Raw genomic sequence first — 20,615 nt, forward strand, 5'->3', positions numbered from 1 at the left:
GAAGCATGTCAAACTCCTACCACAATTTTAATTTTCATGCAAAACCACCAGTTTTACAAGAACAGCCATTTCCTTTCCTTGTACCGCTTGTAAGTTAGGCTGATCAAATTATGGACTGGGGGGGCAGGTTGTTTGTGTTTCGTTCTTACAAGAACTTATATAAAGTCTTGAGAGAGAAGTGTTTTCACATGAGACAAAATTCCCCATCTATTTTTTAAATAAAACTTAGGCAGACCATAAGAAAGCTATGATGGTGCATATCTCGCTTTGGGAACATAAATGTATTTACTAAAGATCATAAAGATAAATAATGTTTTCCAAAACTAGAGCAAACACTCTAAAAAGTATAACCGCCTATTAATAAATGTTAATCTTTGCAAAAATATTTTTAATGGATTGTGACAAGACCACATAATGATCATGCTGTAAGGCCTGAGGTATCCATTTGTGAAATCATATAAGCATTTAGAAGTTGAACAAGGGTTATTCTTCTAACACTCAGCGCTTCCTCTGAAAAAACTGATAGAAAGGGTCTTTAAAAAAAAAAATCTTGTATAGAGTATGTACCAAAACGTTTACATTTTAAAATATAATAAATGAGGAAACAGGATAATATCTGAGACTGCATACTATTTCTAAGAAATACAAGGAGAAAGGTAGGGCAGTATATGATGTATGACAGTTAAACTTAAGGTGTTTCTCCAATTGTAAACTTACATGCTGAGACAGCTTTGTTTCCATAATCACATCACATGTTACTGTTTGCACAGGAATGAACAATGTACTGGCTTACTACACCACAAGCAAAACAGAACTCAGGCAAACATTTCCTTTCTAATGAATATCAGTTTGTCATCTATGGCCGCACACCCATTTTAATAAATATCTGTTGAGTACAACGTTTTAATAATCTGTAATGGCAATGTTGTTATTTTTATAATCCCAAGAAACCAACGGATGGATATACTTATTTAGAAGAACATTAATATACAAAGTAAAAGGGGTCCGTAAAATTTATTTTAATTATACCAGCATCTAATTGTTGTTTATCTTAAATAAGATCAATTTATGTAACAAATCCCTGACACATCTTGCTATGAAACCATTTTTAACGTACTAGTCAATAATCTAAGTTCTATATATACAAAATCTAATTTTCAGCATCTTAAATTCATAAGCCCGAGTATACCTTTAAAACAAAGTACAGACCCTGTTAAAATCTTTCAAACTCTATGAATGTCTAGTGCTCATATGAATGTGGCTTTTGGATTTTTACTTCCCCCCAACATATACAAAGAAAAGGGGAAATTACTCTTATAGAATGACAGAATATGTGAATCTTAAAGATTGAACAATCTTTCTTTAAAGACATCAAAATACTTACTGTAAAAGAAGATGATCCATAAAAATCTATGGTTTACAGTTACTCTCTGAAACAATGCTGATTGTCAGAGTAGAAGTAGTATAATCCAACCATGTCCAGGCCTAATAAGCAATATATCAGTATTTGTTGCTATAAATTTATAAAAAGGTGTCTGTCTCACTGAAAATCCAGGTACTTTTTGAGAGAACAAACAAATGATTTTCAAGTCTTTAAATTTATTGAAATCATAAGGGATCCCGGCTCCAGTCATCAATGAATTGTTTAATCCGATCATAAGAAAAGGACTGAATTTTTTTCACAAGTTATCAAACATAGGTATTTTAACTACAAACTGAAGTTTGCTTATCCAGTTCAAATTCAGTTATCATTCTCAAACCATTCCTCAATTGACAGAAGTGAATTCTTCTCCATCCCTTATCATTTCTTCCTGGTGTACAGAATTCACTAATCTCGCGCATCCTTTATTAATATACACTAAAATGTTTTAGAGCAACAACAAAATTACCATGCTCACATTTCTTGCTTGCCCTTCAGGAGTAGTCTGGGTGTCTTCAGCTTGCCCTGCTGGTCTTCAGTGTTGTCACTAATTGCTGGAAGATGTAGTTAGGACAGCAGGACGCAGCAGAAATGAATGCTGTTGCTTTAAGAGCACATTTTCTTTTACACTAAGATAAAACAACTTTGTCTCTACTCTTACTTCACTGCTGGGTCAGATGAAATCTTAAAGAAGGCTCCATTAAAAGTTAATGTCTGTAGCATATATGAAAGGTTGAAATTTCCATTCTGAATGAATTCCGAAGGTCAGATTTGGTTTTAAAACAGATTTATGTTCCTGACAACTTTTTTGCAAAAAATTAAAAATTACCCTTTTTATTTAGAAATTCCTTTTATAATCTTCCAAATTACTCCTGTCTCTCTTATAATTTAATCCTACATACAAAAATCAGATACTATATTTCCCATATGTATGGACAGACATTGTGAAGGCATCATTAAAAAAGTCTTTTATTTCCCTTAACACTGGTGACTGAACATCATTTAATGTACCATCACTTTCAAATAGCCCAACAGACTTAAAAAGCCTTCTGAGTTTGAAAATCAAAAACTTCTGAGTTTTTCTGTACCCCAGGACGGTTTTCTTTCTGGAAGCTCAAGCCGAGAAAGCAGACAAAAGAAGCTGATTTGACTGAGCTGTGCCAAGTCTTGCCTTATTTTTCTTTCCTCAGCTCTCGCTCTCTTTCACTCTCAGCATGGCAACCTTCCCAAGCAGCCTTGGCGGAGCTCCAGCTTGTGCCAGTCTGTCTGAGTTCTTGTTTCCAAAAGATGGCTTTTGCAGATCAATTAATATATTTAAAAACAGGAAACTGTGGATCAGTAACCAAATCCTGGCATCAGCAACCACTTCATCTGCCAAATCGCCTTATAGATTTCATGGTTTCCTACCTTTTACAATGGTTATAAACATTTCTACTCAGCGATCGTGGAGTACTGGAAGCCATTCACTGTTCAGTGATAAGAAATCTGTTCTCTAAAAATGTCTGCATGCGACACATGAACAACCTGCAGTAAATCAAGATTCTTTTGAAGGAGGGTGTTTGTACATTTTCAATAAGTGCCAAATACTTCTTGGGCTTTCCTGTTCTGCTACCGAGAATTATGGGAAGAGTTCAAGAACGGGAGCACATAGATTTAAAATAAGACCTGTGCGCCCAAGTCACTCACTCACATTTTAACTTTCTAAAATTTCACTGTGAAAGCTAGTGGCTCTTACCAATACACCCATTTTTAGGAATCAGCTAAAAATTAAAATTAAATCTGTTCCCAATTGTCTACTGCAGGACAATGAGGTTTAGCAAACTGCACACATTTCAAGATGGGGGGGGAGTAACTTTTTAACTTAAAACTTTAAGTTCCTGTTATAGGATTAATGAGAGAAACTGCTGTTTCCTCTTATAGGAGGAACTTAAAACTTTAAGTTCCTGTTATAGGATTAATGAGTATTCAATGTTCATTTGAATGGAAAACGTATCCATATATTGCAATCCTTTGTAAAATTTAACAAAGGATCATTAGGAGCGATAAGCAATAGGAGTTTGTTTACTTAAGAAAAATCACAGCAATAGTCTGCTCTCTCATTTATAACCTATCTGCCAAAGCAAAAAGTGAACTGCTTTTTTTTTTAAGTAGGCATTTACCTTAATTAACACAGTAAATTTATGCAGCAAATATGCTTTCCTTAATGTATAAACAATAAACTATGCTCACGAGCTCAATGGATGAAACCTTCTCTTTTTATGAGGGCCAGTGTCAAGTCCTAAATATTTGGTGACCTAATTACTTGAGAAACCTCACTCCTTATGCAATATTTCCAAAGCTATGATTAGTGGTGGCATTTCAACAGGAGACCTTTTCTTTCAAAAAGGAAGGATTTGCTGACAGGACATTAGCCTTTCAGGCCATTCACTCTAAGGGACAAAGCAGGTTCCAAAGTTATGTCTACACTGCAGCTGGGAGTGAGCCTCACAGCCCGGGTAGACAGACTCACACTAGCCGAGCTCAAGCTGGCACATTGAAAATAACAATGTGGACATTCCAGCTTGGGCTTTGAAGCCTGGTGAGGAAGGTGGGTGGGCTTGAGAGACACAGCTTCTGCCCAAGTCAGAACATCCATATCGCTATTTTAGCACGCTACCTTGAGCCCCTCTAGTGCAAGTTTGTCTACCTGCACTGGGAGACTCATTCCTAGCTGCAGTGTAGACATGCCCCTTGTTTGCCAAAACCCAGATTTCTTTAATCTTTCAGCCATGTTGCAGAGCTCACCTCTTCTCAGAGACCTTTTGGGAGAGGATAGGTTGATGGGCTAATGAGATGGATGTGAAGGACTGAGGTGGAAGTTTTACAAGGTAGCTTCATGTACAACTTTCTAGAACTCTGTACCAGATTTTTTTATTTTTAAATTTGTGAAGCTCTAAAGCAGTACAGATCATAGAATCATAGAAATGTAGGACTGGAGGGACCTCAAGAGGTCATCAAATCTAGCATCCTGTGCTGAGGCAGGACCAAGTACACCTAGACCTTCCCTGACAGGTGTTTGTCCAGCCTTTTCTTAAAAATCTCCAACGATGGGGATTCCACAATCTCCCTTGGAAGCTTATTTCAAAACTTAACTCTTTATCGTTAAAAAGCTTCTGCTAATATCTAACTTAAATCTCCCTTGCTGCAGATTAATCCAATTACTACTACTTCTACCTTCAATGGACACAGAGAACAATTGATCCTCATCCTCATTATAATAGCCCTTAACATTTGATTATTTTATCAGGTCCCTTCTTAGGCTTATTTTCTCAAGACTAAACATTCCAAGTTTCTTTAACCTTTCCTCTTAGGTCTGGTTTTCTTTAAATCTCTATAATTTTTGCAGCTCTCCTTTGGATTCTCTCCACTTTGTCCACATCTTTCCTAAAGTGTGGCACCCAAAATTGGACACAATACTCCAGCTGAAGCCTCACCAGTGCTGCACAGAGTGGAACAGTTACTCCCCGTGTCTTACATACAACACTTCTGTTCATACACTCCAGAATGATATTAGCCTTTTTTACAACTGCATCACATGAATCAAGTTCAGTTTATGACTCAGTATAGCCCCCAGATCCTTTCCAGCAGTATTACATGTCTAGCCAGTTATTCTCTATTTTGTAGTTGTGCATTTGATTTTTCCTTCCCATTGTTATTGAATTTAAACTTTGCTGATTTCACATCAATTATCCAATTTGTCAAGGTGGGTTTGAATTCTAATCTTGTCCTCCCAAGTGCTAACAACTTCTCCCAGGTTGGTATCACCTGCAAATTTACTAAGCATACTCTACACTTCATTACCAAGTCACTGATGAAAATATTGAATAGTACCAGGCCCAGGACTGATCTCTGAAGAATCCCACTAGATACGCCATCCCAGTTTGACAGAGAACTATTAATAACTACTCTGAGTATGATCTTTCAACCAGTTGTGAACTCACTTTATAGTAATTTCATCTAGACCACATTTCCCTAGTTTACTTATGAGAATGTCATGTACGACTGTCAAAAGCGTTACTAAAATCAAAATCTATCACATCTACCATTTCCCCCCTATTCACTAGGCCAGTAACCCTGGCAAAGAAGGAAATTAATTTGGATTAGCATGATTTGTTCTTGACAAATCCATCCTGGCTGTTCTTTATAATCCTATCCTTCTTCGGGTGCTTACAAACTGATTGTTTAATAATTTGTTCCAGTATTTTTCCAGGCCTCAAAGTTAGGCTGACTGGTCTATAATTTCCTGGGTCCTCTTTGTTCCCCTTTTTAAAGATATAACTTAGACGATTTTTTCACATCTTAGCTCATAGAGCCGAGAAGCTACATTTGCCCTTCTCCAGTCATCTGGGACCTCACTTGTCCTCCAAGAGTTCACAAAGGTAATTGCTAATGCATTCAAGATTGCTTCAGCTACTGTCTTAAGTATCCTAGGATGAATTTCATCAGGCCTTGCTGAATTGAATACAGCTAACTTATCTAAATACTCTTTAATTTGTTCTTTCCTTATTGTGGCTTGTGTACCTTCTCACTTGTATTTAATATTAATTGTGTTGAGTATCTTGTCACCATCACCCCTTCTAGTGAAGACTGAAGCCAAACAGGCATTAAACACCTCACCCATCTTGATGTCTCTCCCTCCCCATTAAGTAGGGAATCTATAACTTTCCTTTGTCTTTCTCCTGCTCCTAAATATTTAAAGACTCTCTTCTTATTGCCTTTTATGTCTCTTGCTAGGGGTAGGTCAATTAGTGTGCTGACACTTCTACTTATTTAACTAATTGGGATTGTTTCATGGTTTATGTTATCCTCCTGGCATACCATTTATGTCTTATCCAACAGTTCTCATCTCATTGTATGTATAGGTTTTAAGATCTTTTGGAGAGAAACTATTTTTATTATATGTGCGTACAGCGCCAAGCACAAAGATCTGATCAGATCCTCCAGGTGCAGCCACAGTAACAAACAGTAATAACTGGAGAATGAAGCTATAAAATATAAAGTAATAATTAAATACTATATAGAATCTTTTTTTAGAAATCCAAAACTCTCCAGTGGGAAAAAATAAAATTATAAAGCAACTAAAACAATATGAAGGAATCAGTTTCCTGAAAATATCTCCCAGATCTCTTGCCTTTTCTTTTATAGAAGATAAGCTTTATGTTTGCAATGAAGAAACTGATAGTGCTAAAAAATTAAGTCCCTTATATATCAACAAGCCAGGCAATGTAGCTTATGCAAGCAACAAATGTTTAACTATCGGCATTTAAAACATGGTCAGGCCAAGATTTGAAGAGGCAATAGTAGAACTTCCCAATGCTTTTCCAAACAGCCCCTCCAACAACTTTAAAATACATTTCTATCTGGAAATTTTGTACATCCTATGATTACAATAACTGTGACGTTGCCCCCATAATGCTTTATAGAAATATGCTTATTAGTGTAAATATGACATAACTGGAATGTTTTATGCTAGATATGCCATGTAACATATCTCTGCAAAACTTATGATCTACCAAATATATTCATCCTATTTGTATGTATATATCATTTGCGTATTCAAAGCTATGAATATTGGCTATGTGCTTGTTTGATTTTAAGTAGTCTCAGTGAAGCATTTGGTCAGCTTCTTGAGAAAAGACTATTCTCAGTAAGTGCCCAATCAAGAAACACTTAAGCTGACAATGGACTTTGAGAGACACTAATCCACATCTGAGCTTTCCTGGGAACATTCAAACTCGCATGTGGACAATGGCGTCGGCCTGTAGAAAACTGAGTCATGCATGGACATGTGACTCCAAAACTCCATCTTGTAGCTGTGATTCTACACAGGGGAAGAGAAGGAGTTTCCGTCCACAAGAGAGACTATATAAGGCCCTGGGAAACCCCTCCATTTTGTCTTCAGCTGGCTCAAGAGATAGCCTCTCCACCCCAAAGGATGCCTGAAAGAAACTGGAACAAAGGACAGTAACTACAGGTGTGTGAGTGATTGCTGGACCCAGACTAGGAGGAAGTCTAGTCTGTAATAGAAGCTTACTGGAACATCTCTGAGCATCAGATTTACATGCATTTAATTTCTTACTGTATTAAGCTTCACTACCGGCCAGATTGGCGGGCAGCAATCGATCCAGCAGGGATCAATGTATCACGTCTAGTCTAGATGCAATAAATTGACACCCGAGCGCTCTCCCATTGACTCCTGTACTCCAGCTCGGCGAGAGGCGCAGGCAGAGTCGACAGGGGAGAGGCAGCAGTCGACTCACCACAGTGAAGACACCATGGTAAGTCAATCTAAGTACGTCGACTTTAGCTACATTATTCACGTAGCTGAAGTTGTGTAACTTAGATCGAACCCCCCCACACGCACACAGTATAGACCAGACCTTAGACTTGCGTGGTTTTGTTTTATTTTGCTTGGTAATTTACTGTGTTGTCTATTATTACTTGGAACTATTTAAATCCTACTTTTTATATTTAACAAAATCACTTTTTACTTCTTATTAACCCAGAGCAAGCAATTAATTCCCGGGGGAGCAAACAGCTGTGCATCTCCCTCTATCAGTGTTACAGAGAGCAAACTATTTATGAGCTTACCCTGTAAAATGGATTTATTTGGGGTTTGATTCCCATTGGGAACTGGGTATCTGGGTGTTGGAGATAGGAGCATTTCTTAAGCTATTTTCAGTTAAGCCTGCAGCTTTTGGGGGACCTGGTTCAGACTTCGATCTGTGTTTGCAGCAGGCAAGCATGCCTGGCTCAAACAAGGCAAGGTACTGAAGTCCCAAGCTGCCAGGGAAAACGGGATCAGAGGTAGTCCCAGCACATCAGGTGGCAGTTCCCCAGCGGGTTTCTGTGACCCAACCCGTCACAGTAACATCTAAGATCACTATAACTGGAACAAGTTAAAAAATATATATTTTTTCTTTCTTAATTTCACTTTCTTTACTTTGTGCACTTGACAGCACTTTGCATATAGTCAGTCAGTTTTCCCCTTGCTGAAAAGACCCTCAGAAATATCATTAGGGAGTAAAAAGATCTCATATAAAAATTGCTAATGGAATTTTTTTTAAAAGGTCACACTACTTAAAGGATGCTGTCATAACCTTAGTCCCAGATTTGGACCTTAGCGTCCAAAATATGGGGGTTAGCATGAAAACCTCCAAGCTTAGTTACCAGCTTGGACCTGGTACCTGCTGCCACCACCCAAAAAATTAGAGTGTTTTGGGGCACTCTGGTCCCCCTGAAAAACCTTCCCTGGGGACCCCAAGACCCAAATCCCTTGAGTCTCACAACCAAGGGAAATAATCCTTTTTCCCTTCCCACCTCCAGGTGCTCCTGGAGAGATACACAGACACAAGCTCTGTGAAACTACACAGAGTGACTCCCCCTCTCCGTTCCCAATCCTGGAAACCAAAAGCACTTTCCTATTCCCCCAGAGGGAATGCAAAATCAGGCTAGCAAATCCAACACACAGATCTCCCCTGATTTCTTCCTCCCACCAATTCCCTGGTGAGTACAGACTCAATTTCCCTGAAGTAAAGAAAAACTCCAACAGGTCTTAAAAGAAAGCTTTATATAAAAAGAAAGAAAAATACATACAAATGGTCTCTCTGTATTAAGATGATACAATACAGGGTCAATTGCTTAAAAGAATATTGAATAAACAGCCTTATTCAAAAAGAATACAAATCAAAGCACTCCAGCACTTATATTCATGCAAATACCAAAGAAAAGAAACCATAGAACTTACTATCTGATCTCTTTGTCCTTACACTTAGAAACAGAAGACTAGAAAGTAGAAACTGCTTCTCCAAAGCTCAGAGAAAGCAGGCAGACAGACAAAAGACTCAGACACAAACTTCCCTCCACCCAGAGTTGAAAAAATCCGGTTTCCTGATTGGTCCTCTGGTCAGGTGCTTCAGGTGAAAGAGACATTAACCCTTAGCTATCTGTTTATGACAGATGCTCCATTAGAAACTGATATTTTTTAAGTAGTCAATTTCAAAAAATTCAAACTGACAACATACTTTTCATGTGCATGCTATAAATTAATACTTCATAGCAGAGATTAACAATTCTATGCCTTATTATGCTTTCTGAAAGGAAAGCAAGGAAAAGTCCTCTAAGTGTATAACTTAGCAGACAAATGCTTTGCTAAAATGTTGCGCTATGGTCCTTGCTCTGTTGGCTAAAAGACTATCTCTGGCTTTTATGATAAGTATTTTATATCCAAAGATGTATTGCTATAGATGTAATGGACCCAGTCTGCAAAAGTAACTTCTTTTTGTGTATGCACAAATGTTCAAGCAACAGGATCTGTTGCAAGCATGTAAGAACTGATCCCAATATCTGTGTGCTTAAGAGATAGAATTGATAAATGAAAACCCATCTGTAAAAATATATCAATTGTGTGTACATGGATTAATTTTTTAAAAGTGCACATGCAAAAGGAGTCAAGTTGAGGACCTTCAGAAAATCAGGCCCAAACAATTATTAAGTACTATATTTTGAGCTAGACAAAAAAAAAAGAAAATTGATGCTTATTGCATTCCCACCTGTGCATTACTGTGAAGCACTAGCTGTGCTACAGTTAAGGTTGAGAATTCCTTTCTGTTAAAAGGTCAACTCTTCTAAGTGATCTAAACTTCACATGCTTAGTAATATTGCTTTGAAATTTGATGTGCCTCATGGGTAGAATCCTGCAATTCCTGCATCATATCCGCAGATATCTACATCCACGGATGCAGATATCTGGACCATTTTTGCAGATTGTGGATCAGATGCCAATACAAGTTTTGTATCCACGCAGGGCTCTACTCATAGGGTGCAGGTAAGGTTAGTGGTCCTAAGAGGTTCTTGAGAAACAGCAATTATTAGGGTTGACAGATTCTACCAACTCTTTTTTGAATAGACCTAGGGATCAAACCATGACTCTGATCATGCCCCAATTTATCCCCAGCTAGAGCAAGGCACCCATTCACCCTTTGGGAGAATCACAGAATCATAGGACTGGAAGGAACCTCAAAAGGTCATCTAGTCCAGTCCCCTGCATCCATGGCAGGACTAACTATTATCTAGACCAGCCCTGACAGGTGTTTGTCCAACCTGCTCTTAAAAATCTCCACTGATGGAGATTCCACAACCTCCCTCGGCAATTTATTCCAGTGCTTAACCACCCTGACAGTTAGGAAGTTTTTCCTAACGTCCAATCTATACCCCCTTGCTGCAATTTAAGCCCAATGCTTCTAGTTCTATCCTCAGAGGTTAAGAAGAACATTTTTTCTCCCTCCTCCTCATAACAACAAGCACAGTTGAAAACAGCATTCAAAAAAGGAGTTTGGCTCTCTAGATAGTTGTGTGCCTAGTGCTCACAAGCCAAACAGATTAAACTGTGCACGTACAGAAAGAGTGCTCAAGAGAGGTGCTAGCCAGCCATGTCTCTTAGGACCTGCGTAGCTCATGGGGACGGGCTATAGCCGTTGAACCTAAGCAACACCCAGGCACTGTAAATTGGAAACCAACAGAAAGCTGAAAATGAAACCTTGACATGTTGCTACAATCTGCCTCTGTCAAAGGTCATTTTTATTTTATTTTTAGGGAAATGAAATGTTAGTACAGCAGAAAATTCAGAAGGCATTCAAACTTTTTTCTAAAAATAAAATAAAATAAAATAAAATAAAACAAAACAAAATGGGGATTCCTTCCTGGGAAGGGAGGGGAAGTAGGGGGAAGAGAAGAGGAGAGAGGTTGGAGCAGCGGCAAGAAGAAAGAGGGGATAGGTGGTACGGGAGGACAGAGGACAACTCAGGTTAGAGGGAGGTGACAGGGATTAGAGTGAATGGAGGGTTCGGACTCTGGAGCATTGACCTGGAGATGGGAGGCAGGGCAAAACAGAGAGATTGCGGGCAGGGGACATCTGTGCGTCTCACATTCTCTTCTCTCATGACTGTGCCAGATCTGGGAGGGTACTGCCTCACCAGGGATGTCTGAGCCCCTCTCCCTGCCCTCCTGCATATGAACTGGGTGGCCCTGTCTCCCTAAGGATGTCTGAGCCCCTCTCCCTGCCCCCTCATCCTGTGCATGTGCCAGGCCTTCTCCCTCCCTGCTCCCCATGTGATCCAGGATCTACGGAAGACCTGCTCTTCTGGGTAAGGAGCTAAGAACAGGCATGCTGGGAGAGTGCACAAAGAACACACTGTTGGGGCTGGTGAGAGGAATTAAGAACACCCACTGAGATGAATTTCAGCAGTTCACATGTCTCACAGCTATGTTTCAGGCTGTATTCTTCTCCATGGGGTGTTCTTGTTGAGAAAATCATCTTGAGATGAGTGGGCTACTTCACACCTCTCAGAGCCTCCTGTGCTTTCAGGATTGTTCTGTGCTGAGAATCTGGTTATAGCAAAGCAGGTGCTGATGATTAATTTCATACAATGTTATAGTGGAGCACCAGCTCTGCTACGGTTAAAATTGAAAATACTTTGCTGTCTAAAGGTAGATTTTTCAAAGTGCTCTAAAATCCATCAGATCCTGCAGGGGAGGGATAGCTCAGTGGTTTGAGCATTGGCCTGCTAAACCCAGGGTTGTGAGTTCAATTGTTGAGGGGGCCATTTAGGGATCTGGGGCAAAAATCTGTCTGGGGATTGGTCCTGCTTTGAGGAGGGGGTTGAACTAGATGACCTCCTGAGATCCCTTCCAACCCTGATATTCTATGATTGTCTTGAAATTTGCTGTACCTCATGGGGTGATAGGGCTAGTAAGCCAAACATGTGGTCATTTGAGCAAGAGGTTCCCAAGATTCAGCTTTTCTTATTAGTTCACAGATTCTATCAACTTTTTTGCACACATGTGGCTTCTAAAGTGCTGACAGTTAGTGGGAAAGAAAGAAGAGAGTGAGGAGAAAATGGTGATGGTAGAGAACTATATGCTGCAGGGGATGATGGGGAAGGTGTGGAGGAAAGAGACACACCTGTCCTCTCTCACATGCTTAAATTATTGTAAACAATATGTAATAAAACTGTTAAATGTTTGGGACACAGATCATGTCTGAGATTTCTCTCACCAGCCCTATTAGCAACTACACACACGAAACATTTCAAAGCTTGACCATTAGTCCCATTCCAAAATAACAAAGCATGGGGGAGGAAGTACGGGAGGAACACGCTTACAAACTGCGTAGCCACCATGTGGCCTAGTAGAGAGAATAGCAGACTGGGACTCAGAAAACCTGAGCTGTATTCCCTGCTCACCTGCTGGGAGACCGCGACCAAGTCTCTTCACCTCTCTGTGCCATAGTTTCCCTCCTTAATAAAGTTCTTTGAGATCCACTGACAAAAAGCACTATGTATTCTCATTACTTGGCCACAGTAACATCTCAACTCCTAAATCAGTGGTTCGCAAACTTTTTTTTTCCATGGACCACTTGAAAATTGCTGAGGCTCTTGGCAGACCACTTCATTATCTTTCCAAATGTTGTTTGTGCCATTAGCTGACTACTGTAAAGTGCTTTGGATAAAAGCACTATATAAAAAAAACTTATTAATTTTTTTTGTTGTACAAATAAAAGAACACAACTAATATTTTCATCTCAGTAGTCTTAACTTTCTAATGCAATGGATGTGCCCTCTCTCCACTGCCGCAGCAGCCCCAAGCTGGGGCTGGGAAGGAGGGGGGTCTCTCCCTCTCTCCCCTACTGCAGCAGCCCCTGAGCTGGGGCTGGGAAGGAGGGGGGTCTCTCGCCAGCAGCCACAATCCTGGAGCCAGGGAAAGTCACCTCTTTCTCTGGCTGCCGCAGCCTGCAGATCCCAACCCCTCCACCACCACCCTCTCTTCTCACCCCACTGCCCCCTCCCACCTACACCCTCTTCCCCCCAAGGCCACCACCTCACCTTACATGTGTGTCTTCTCCAGGGTCCAGGCACCTAATTAGTGGAACCACGCCTGTGCAGCTCCACTAATTAGGTGGGTGGCCCTTCATTCTCTCATGTGCGGCCGCACTTGCGCACACCTTAGAGGGAACTATCCATGGACCACCTGAATGGAGCTCGCGGACCACTGGTGGTCCATGGACCAAAGTTTGAGACCCTCTGGCCTAAATGACCACTAAATCCTACCATTTACATTATTTTGTTTCTGTTCACTAACCAAAACTTCATTAAGGAAAGTTAAGGTTGCCTGGTGGTGTATCACGCTCTTCCAGGATGCCCAGTTGAGCAAAACAAGGTTCTGAAACCAGGCAATGAAAAGTTAAGATACACACCCATGCAACCTGAACTCTGCCCCCTTTGAGCAATGCCCCAGTATGCAGGATGACCGCCTTTGTTAGAGGGAAATAAGGGGAAACCACATGACAAATGAGGGACAATGCTTTATTTTAAGGGGCATTTTAGGGAAGTATCCTTTCAATTAGCACATCATGTATTTTTCTCTCAAATGCATGATTCTACTGCCCTCAAGTATACAACGCCATTATCATAAGATTCAATTTAATGTTTAAAATGGTCAAGGGGCATCCCTTAAAATAAGGGATGAGAAATCACCATAAGAGACAAATCAGTGAAATAAGGAATGGTCCCTTAAAATAAGGGACAGATGGTCACCCTACCAATATATCCATAACACATACTTGCACTCAGCCTTCACTGTACAGAACAGGAGTTACCTACCCTACACCTGCTCTACACTCAAACACTTAGTTTATTTCACAGAAAGAACACCACAACTGCTAAATGTTACAATCCTTTCAATCTTTTTATGCTTAGGCACACAATGCCATCTAACCCTATACTTTAACTTACCCTTCATTAAACCCACAGATGACACTCAGTCACAAGCCCGATTACAAGAAGATCCCTGTGCTCTACTACTGACAGTCTCCACAAGGCAGAGCTGAAATGAGGCATACTGACTCATGGTACACATCCCTTTTTCCTTTGATTACACACATGAGAATCAGAAAGAGAGGATCACACATACTTCCAGAAGGCCACAGCCCCCCTATATCACCTCATATCACAATCACAGGTCTCACAAGTTGCTCCAGCTAATTCCTTCACCATTCAATACAGCTAGACCTCAGATAGTGAATGAAGCTGGAGTGCATGCAAATAATTTCCAGTGGCTACTGCCAGCTCCGGGGGGGGGGGGGGCAGGGTTTTATGTTTCTGTCTAACTTCTCTATTTGTTTGCCATGAAACAGAACAGCCAAAACTGGCAACAAGAATGGGATTATTAAAAACAAAAACAGAAACAAAACAAAAAAGAGGAAGAGAGAGTAAAGATAAAATTATTACATATGACAATATGGACAGTTTCTAATTTTACAAAAAAGAGTAAGATTTTGAAACATATATTCAGGGACTTGAACAGTGTTTTTATGCAAATAGTACAGAAGATACTGATTTCCTTTTTAAATGGCTGTTTTCCTAATATTGGTAAACGTTGTTTTTCCCACCATTATTAAACATTTTTGCTTTCTACAATAAAGTGATCCAACATATAAGGACATAGGATTCTAAAGAAACATTATGTGCCTACCATAATTTTTTTTTCTAACAGAATGATACAAGTTCCATCTAAAAAAACAAATAGAAGGAGAAAGTATCTCTCAACTTTTGGCAAGCCAGAAAAAACTCTGTTACTTGTTATTTTGGTGCTTTTCTGAAAGCACCAAAACGATCAATTTGGCTTTGGAGTAAAACACCCCAAATTAAGAGAGACGCTATTAGAATATTGTGCATAAGAAGGAATTGAACTAAAGGGAGCAGTGGAGATTGCTCTGTTTGAATCCACAGTGAAAAATGAACCAGCATTTCAAAGATAAATTTGAAATTTGTGAGAGCCAGTGGAAAAGCAAATAATGAAAAACCCACAACATAAACCTCCCAATTTTTTCTACCCAGTGAAAATAGTATGGGTGCAAAATTACAGGGGTGGGATGAAGTGGCAAAATTGTGTGGTAACACAGATGTTGGGACCAGTGACATATTTCATAGAGGCAAAAGGAGAGATAATGAAAGGGCACACTGATCAATGGTTACCAGATAAAAGCCCATTATGGTTACAGGATTCAGCCCCTGAAGTTAATAAAGATTAGCTGAAGGTTTTGTTGCCCAGAACAGGAGGAGGAGGTGGTGCAAGAAGATGATGGCCAAGACAGAGAGAGCAAAAGTATCTTCCCTTCTTGGGCTTTTGTGACCCTGTGCTCTCCGTATCTCTCCAACTGCTTCCTTCAGTGACTCCTTCCGCTCCTTTTCCCCCTTATCTGTCTGTGAGCCTTAAGTATCTTTGTTCAGTTTCCTCTTTTTGCCTTCCAATTTACCCTAATCGTGGATGACCTGATCCACTCTCATGGTTTCCACTCCTACCTCTATACTGATTCCTAAATGTACTTTTCTATCCCAATTTTTTTTCTGTTGAATACTCACATCTCCAGCTAACTCTTGACATTTCATTGCTATTAGATCTCCTGCTACCAACCCAAACTTACCATGATGAAAACTGTACTACTTATCTTTCCCCCAAATACTCCATCATAGATTCATAGAATCATAGATTCTAGGACTGGAAGGTACTTTGAGAGGTCATCGAGACCAGTCCCCTGCCCTCATGGCAGGACCAAATACTGTCTAGACCATCCCCGATAGACATTTATCTAACCTACTCTTAAATATCTCCAGAGATGGAGATTCCACAACCTCCCTAGGCAATTTATTCCAATGTTTAACCACCCTGACAGTTAGGAACTTTTTCCTAATGTCCAACCTAAACCTCCCTTGCTGCAGTTTAAGCCCATTGCTTCTTGTTCTATCATTGGAGGCTAAGGTGAACAAGTTTTCTCCCTCCTCCTGATGACACCCTTTTAGATACCTGAAAACTGCTATCATGTCCCCTCTCAGTCTTCAAACACAATTCTTTCAGCCTTCCTTCATAGGTCATGTTCTCAAGACCTTTAATCATTCTTGTTGCTCTTCTCTGGACCCTCTCCAATTTCTCCACATCTTTCTTCAAATGCGGTGCCCAGAACTGGACACAATACTCCAGTTGAGGCCTAACCAGCACAGAGTAGAGCGGAAGAATGACTTCTCGGGTCTTGCTCACAACACACCTGTTAATGCATCCCAGAATCACGTTTGCATTTTTTTGCAACAGCATCACACTGTTGACTCATATTTAGCTTGTGGTCCACTATAACCCCTAGATCCCTTTCTGCCATACTCCTTCCTAGACAGTCTCTTCCCATTCTGTATGTGTGAAACTGATTGTTCCTTCCTAAGTGGAGCATTTTGCATTTGTCTTTGTTAAACTTCATCCTGTTTACCTCAGACCATTTCTCCAATTTGTCCAGATCATTTTGAATTTTGACCCTGTCCTCCAAAGCAGTTGCAATCCCTCCCAGTTTGGTATCATCTGCAAACTTAATAAGCATACTTTCTATGCCAATATCTAAATCATTGATGAAGATATTGAACAGAGCCAGTCTCAAAACAGACCCCTTTGGAACCTCACTTGTTATACCTTTCCAGCAGGATTTGGAACCATTAATAACTACTCTCTGAGTACGGTTATCCAGCCAATTATGCACTCATCTTATAGTAGCCCCATATAAATTGTATTTGCCTAGTTTATCGATAAGAATATCATGTGAGACCGTATCAAATGCCTTACTAAAGTCTAAGAGTTCCACATCCACCACTTCTTCCTTATCCACAAGACTTGTTATCCTATCAAAGAAAGCTATCAGATTGGTTTGACATGATTTGTTCTTTACAAATCCGTGCTGGCTATTCCCTATCACCTTACCACCTTCCAAGTGTTTGCAGATGGAAACATCTGATCATATATCTGTTAAAAACTCCACTATCTTCTTCACTGTCACTCAGACTCACAACTTCAGTATCAAGTTCAACTCTGCCCTCTTCATGAGCCACCACAGCCAAACTATCACAAAAATCCTATATTTTCTTTCTTTCGCGTCTTTAAAATCTTTCCTTTCTTCTGTGCATCTATTAAAAAAGCTTGCCCATTCCTGGTCATCTCTCACCTTGACTACTGCAAACTGTTATCTCTAGCTTTTACACATTACTTCTTGATCATCTACTGTGACATACCAGGGTGCAATCCAGACCAATGGGGGGCTGTGTCACTCTTGCCCTGCAACCTGGGGTACCACGCAATGTTCTACTGTTATAGCTCCCAACCTGGACCACTCACAAATAGTTGCCAGAATGCAGGTCACTCCGAGATTTGTTTCTGTAACTGCAACCTGCCAGTCATACCATGGCAGTGACAAGTATTGGTTAGACCTCAGGGTGACCGCAACGAACTCCCAGTCCCATATTTTCCCTCAAATATGTATGTCTTGTACTGCCCAGCCCTCTCCTTGGCAGTCCAGATATATTAAGTCCATTATTCCTTTAAATAAATAATATATACACAACTTGCTACCCTAAATGGAGTTACGCAGACACTTTAAGTTAAACACACTGGATTAGATGAAACAATAAAACAAAATCTCTCTCTTTGTAGTTAATAAACTTAAGTGAGTACAAGCAATGAGGCTTAAGAGTCAGAAATGGTTACAAGAAAAATAAAGATAAAACTCTTTCTAGTGCATAACTTAAACTATATTAGATTTAAAGCACAGTTTTTCACCACTTGCTTCCAAAAGCATTACTGACCAAACTCTTCAGGTCAGGACCCCTCCTCCAGAGTCCAACTGCCACTGCTTTTGTCTTCTCAGGTGCAAAGAGTAAGATGGGCAGGGAGAGAAAGGATACGTGGGTCTTAGGGAGTGTCCCCTTCTTTTTATAGTTTCAGTCCCTCTTCAAAAAGCATTTCCAGCTGAAAATCAAGAGACACAGGGTCTAGTGGAAGAAGGAGACCTCATGCTGTTTCTTTGCTAAGATGCAGAGCTTTTTGTTTGCTACCCCTTTTATCCTTACCCAGAGACTTTCAACATGTCTGCCTATCACTTCTATCTCAACCTCACTGCAAGTGTCTACATCTTTGATACACAAGGCAACACTTCCTCTCTTTTTTCCGTAGCTGTCCTTCCTAAACAAGCTGTAACCTTCGATACTAATATTCCAGTCATACGAATTATCACACTAAGTATCTGATGCCCATTATGTTTGTGATTATTCACTAGTATTTCTAGTTCTTCCTGTTTATTCCCATACTTCTTCCATTAGCATACAGACATCTACGATGGCAATTAGATCATAGAATCATAGGATCGTAGAAGATTAGGAGTGGAAGAGACCTCAGGAGGTATCTAGTCCAACATTCTGCTCAATGCAGGACCAACACCAACTAAATCATCCCAGCCAGGGCTTTGTCAAGCCGGGCCTTAACAACCTCTAAGGATAGAGATTCCACCACCTCCCTAGGGAACCCATTCCAGTGCTTCACCACCCTCCTAGTGAAACAGTTTTTCCTATTATCCAACCTAGACCTCCCCCACTGCAATTTGAGACCATTGCTTCTTGTTTTGTCATCTGTATCACTGAGAACAGCCTAGCTCCATCCTCTTTGGAACCTCTCTTCAGGTAGTTGAAGGCTGCTATCAAATCCCCCCCCACTTTTCTCTTATGCAGACTAAATAAACCCAGTTCCCTCAGCCTCTCCTCATAAGTCATGTGCCCCAGCCCCTAATCATTTCTGTTGCCCTCTGCTGGACTCTCTCCAATTTGTCCACATCTTTTCTGTAGTGGGGGGCCCAAAATTGGACACAGTACTCCAGATGTGGCCTCACCAGTGCTGAATATAGGAGAATAACCACTTCCCCTCGATCTGCTGGCAATGCTCCTACTAATGCAGCCCAATATGTCGTTAGCCTTCTTGGCAACATGGACAATGTAGACTCATATCCAGCTTCTCATCCATTGTAATCCCCAGGTCCTTTTCTGCAGAACTGCCACTTAGCCAGTCAGTCCCCAGCCAGTAGCAGTGCATGGGATTCTTCCGTCCTAAGTGTAAGACACTGAACTTGTCCTTGTTGAACCTCATCAGGTTTCTTTTGGCCCAATCCTCCAATTTGTCTAGGTCACTCTGAACCATATCCCTACCCTCCAGTGTATCTACCTCTCCCCTACAGTTTAGTGTCATCCGCGAACTTGCTGAGGTGCAATCCATCCCATCATCTAGATCATTAATGAAGATGTCGAACAAAACCAGCCTCAGGACAGAGCCCTGGGACACTCTGCTTGATACCAGCTGCCAACTAGACATTGAGCTGTTCATCACTACTCATTGAGCATGACGATCTAGCAAGCTTTCTATCCACCTTATAGTCCATTCCTCCAATCCATACTTTTTTTTACTTGCTGGCAAGAATACTGTGGAGACCATATCAAAAGCTTTGCTAAGGTCAAGGTATATCACGTGCACCGCGTTCCCAGTATCTACAGAGCCAGTTATCTCATCATAGAAGGCAATCAGGTTGGTCAGGCATGACTTGTCCTTGGTGAATCCATGTTGACTGTTCCTGATCACGTTCCTCTCCTCCAAATGGTTCAAAATGGATTCCTTGAGGGCATGCTCCATGATTTTTCCAGGGACTGAGATGAGGCTGACTGGTCTGTAGTTCCCTGGATTCTCCTTCTTCCCTTTTTTAAAGATGGGCACTATATTTGCCTATTTCCAATCGTCAGGGACCTCCTCAGATCACCACAAGTTTTCAAAGATAATGTCTAATGGCTCTGCAATCACATCAGCCAACTCCCTCATCACCCTGAATGCGCTACATCCGGCTCCATGGAGTTGTGCATGTCCAGCTTTTCTAAATATCTTTCCCCTTTATTTTCCCTCTGCCATGTTCCTCATCTTTCTTTTTATCTGCGTTGAAAAGTTTTTAAATAACACAAATCCATGAAAATAATGAATCACTTTATTTTGGATGTTTGATTATGGGACTATTGCTCAGATAGGAACATTCTCTTTATTCTTAAGAAATTATTTTACTATCTTGACACGTTTTGTCAGTTTGAGGTTAAGTTTAGCAGCCTCTCCCCTGTTACAGTCCTGTTGTCAGTTCTTAGCATTCATAATAAAGAGCACCAACCTAGGAACCTATTGCCTCTAAGAGCTTCCCAAAGCTTGTCTTTTGAACCATTAATTTTAGTGATTTCTTTTATTACTGGATATAGGTCCCTTAAGTGCC

The 20,615-nt window shown here is 40.4% G+C and overlaps 1 protein-coding gene across 4 annotated transcripts in view; it reads right to left on the reverse strand.

Moving 5' to 3' along the window:
• Window positions 1–20,615, reverse strand: part of MSRA (methionine sulfoxide reductase A) — a 438,170-nt gene that overhangs the window by 394,520 nt on the left and 23,035 nt on the right. Inside the window, exon 1 of one of the 4 annotated variants that reach the window (XM_050948952.1) lies at window positions 1,899–2,227. The exons of 2 other annotated variants lie outside the window; for them this stretch is intronic. The gene's annotated coding sequence lies outside the window, so the exon portion shown is untranslated. Of the gene's footprint in view, window positions 1–1,384; window positions 1,407–1,898; window positions 2,228–20,615 lie in introns of those variants that run through there. One more of the 4 variants, XM_050948951.1, reaches the window with a different exon arrangement.

The sequence above is a fragment of the Gopherus flavomarginatus genome, chromosome 4 (assembly GCF_025201925.1).
Source record: "Gopherus flavomarginatus isolate rGopFla2 chromosome 4, rGopFla2.mat.asm, whole genome shotgun sequence".
In the NCBI taxonomy this organism is placed as follows: domain Eukaryota; kingdom Metazoa; phylum Chordata; order Testudines; family Testudinidae; genus Gopherus; species Gopherus flavomarginatus.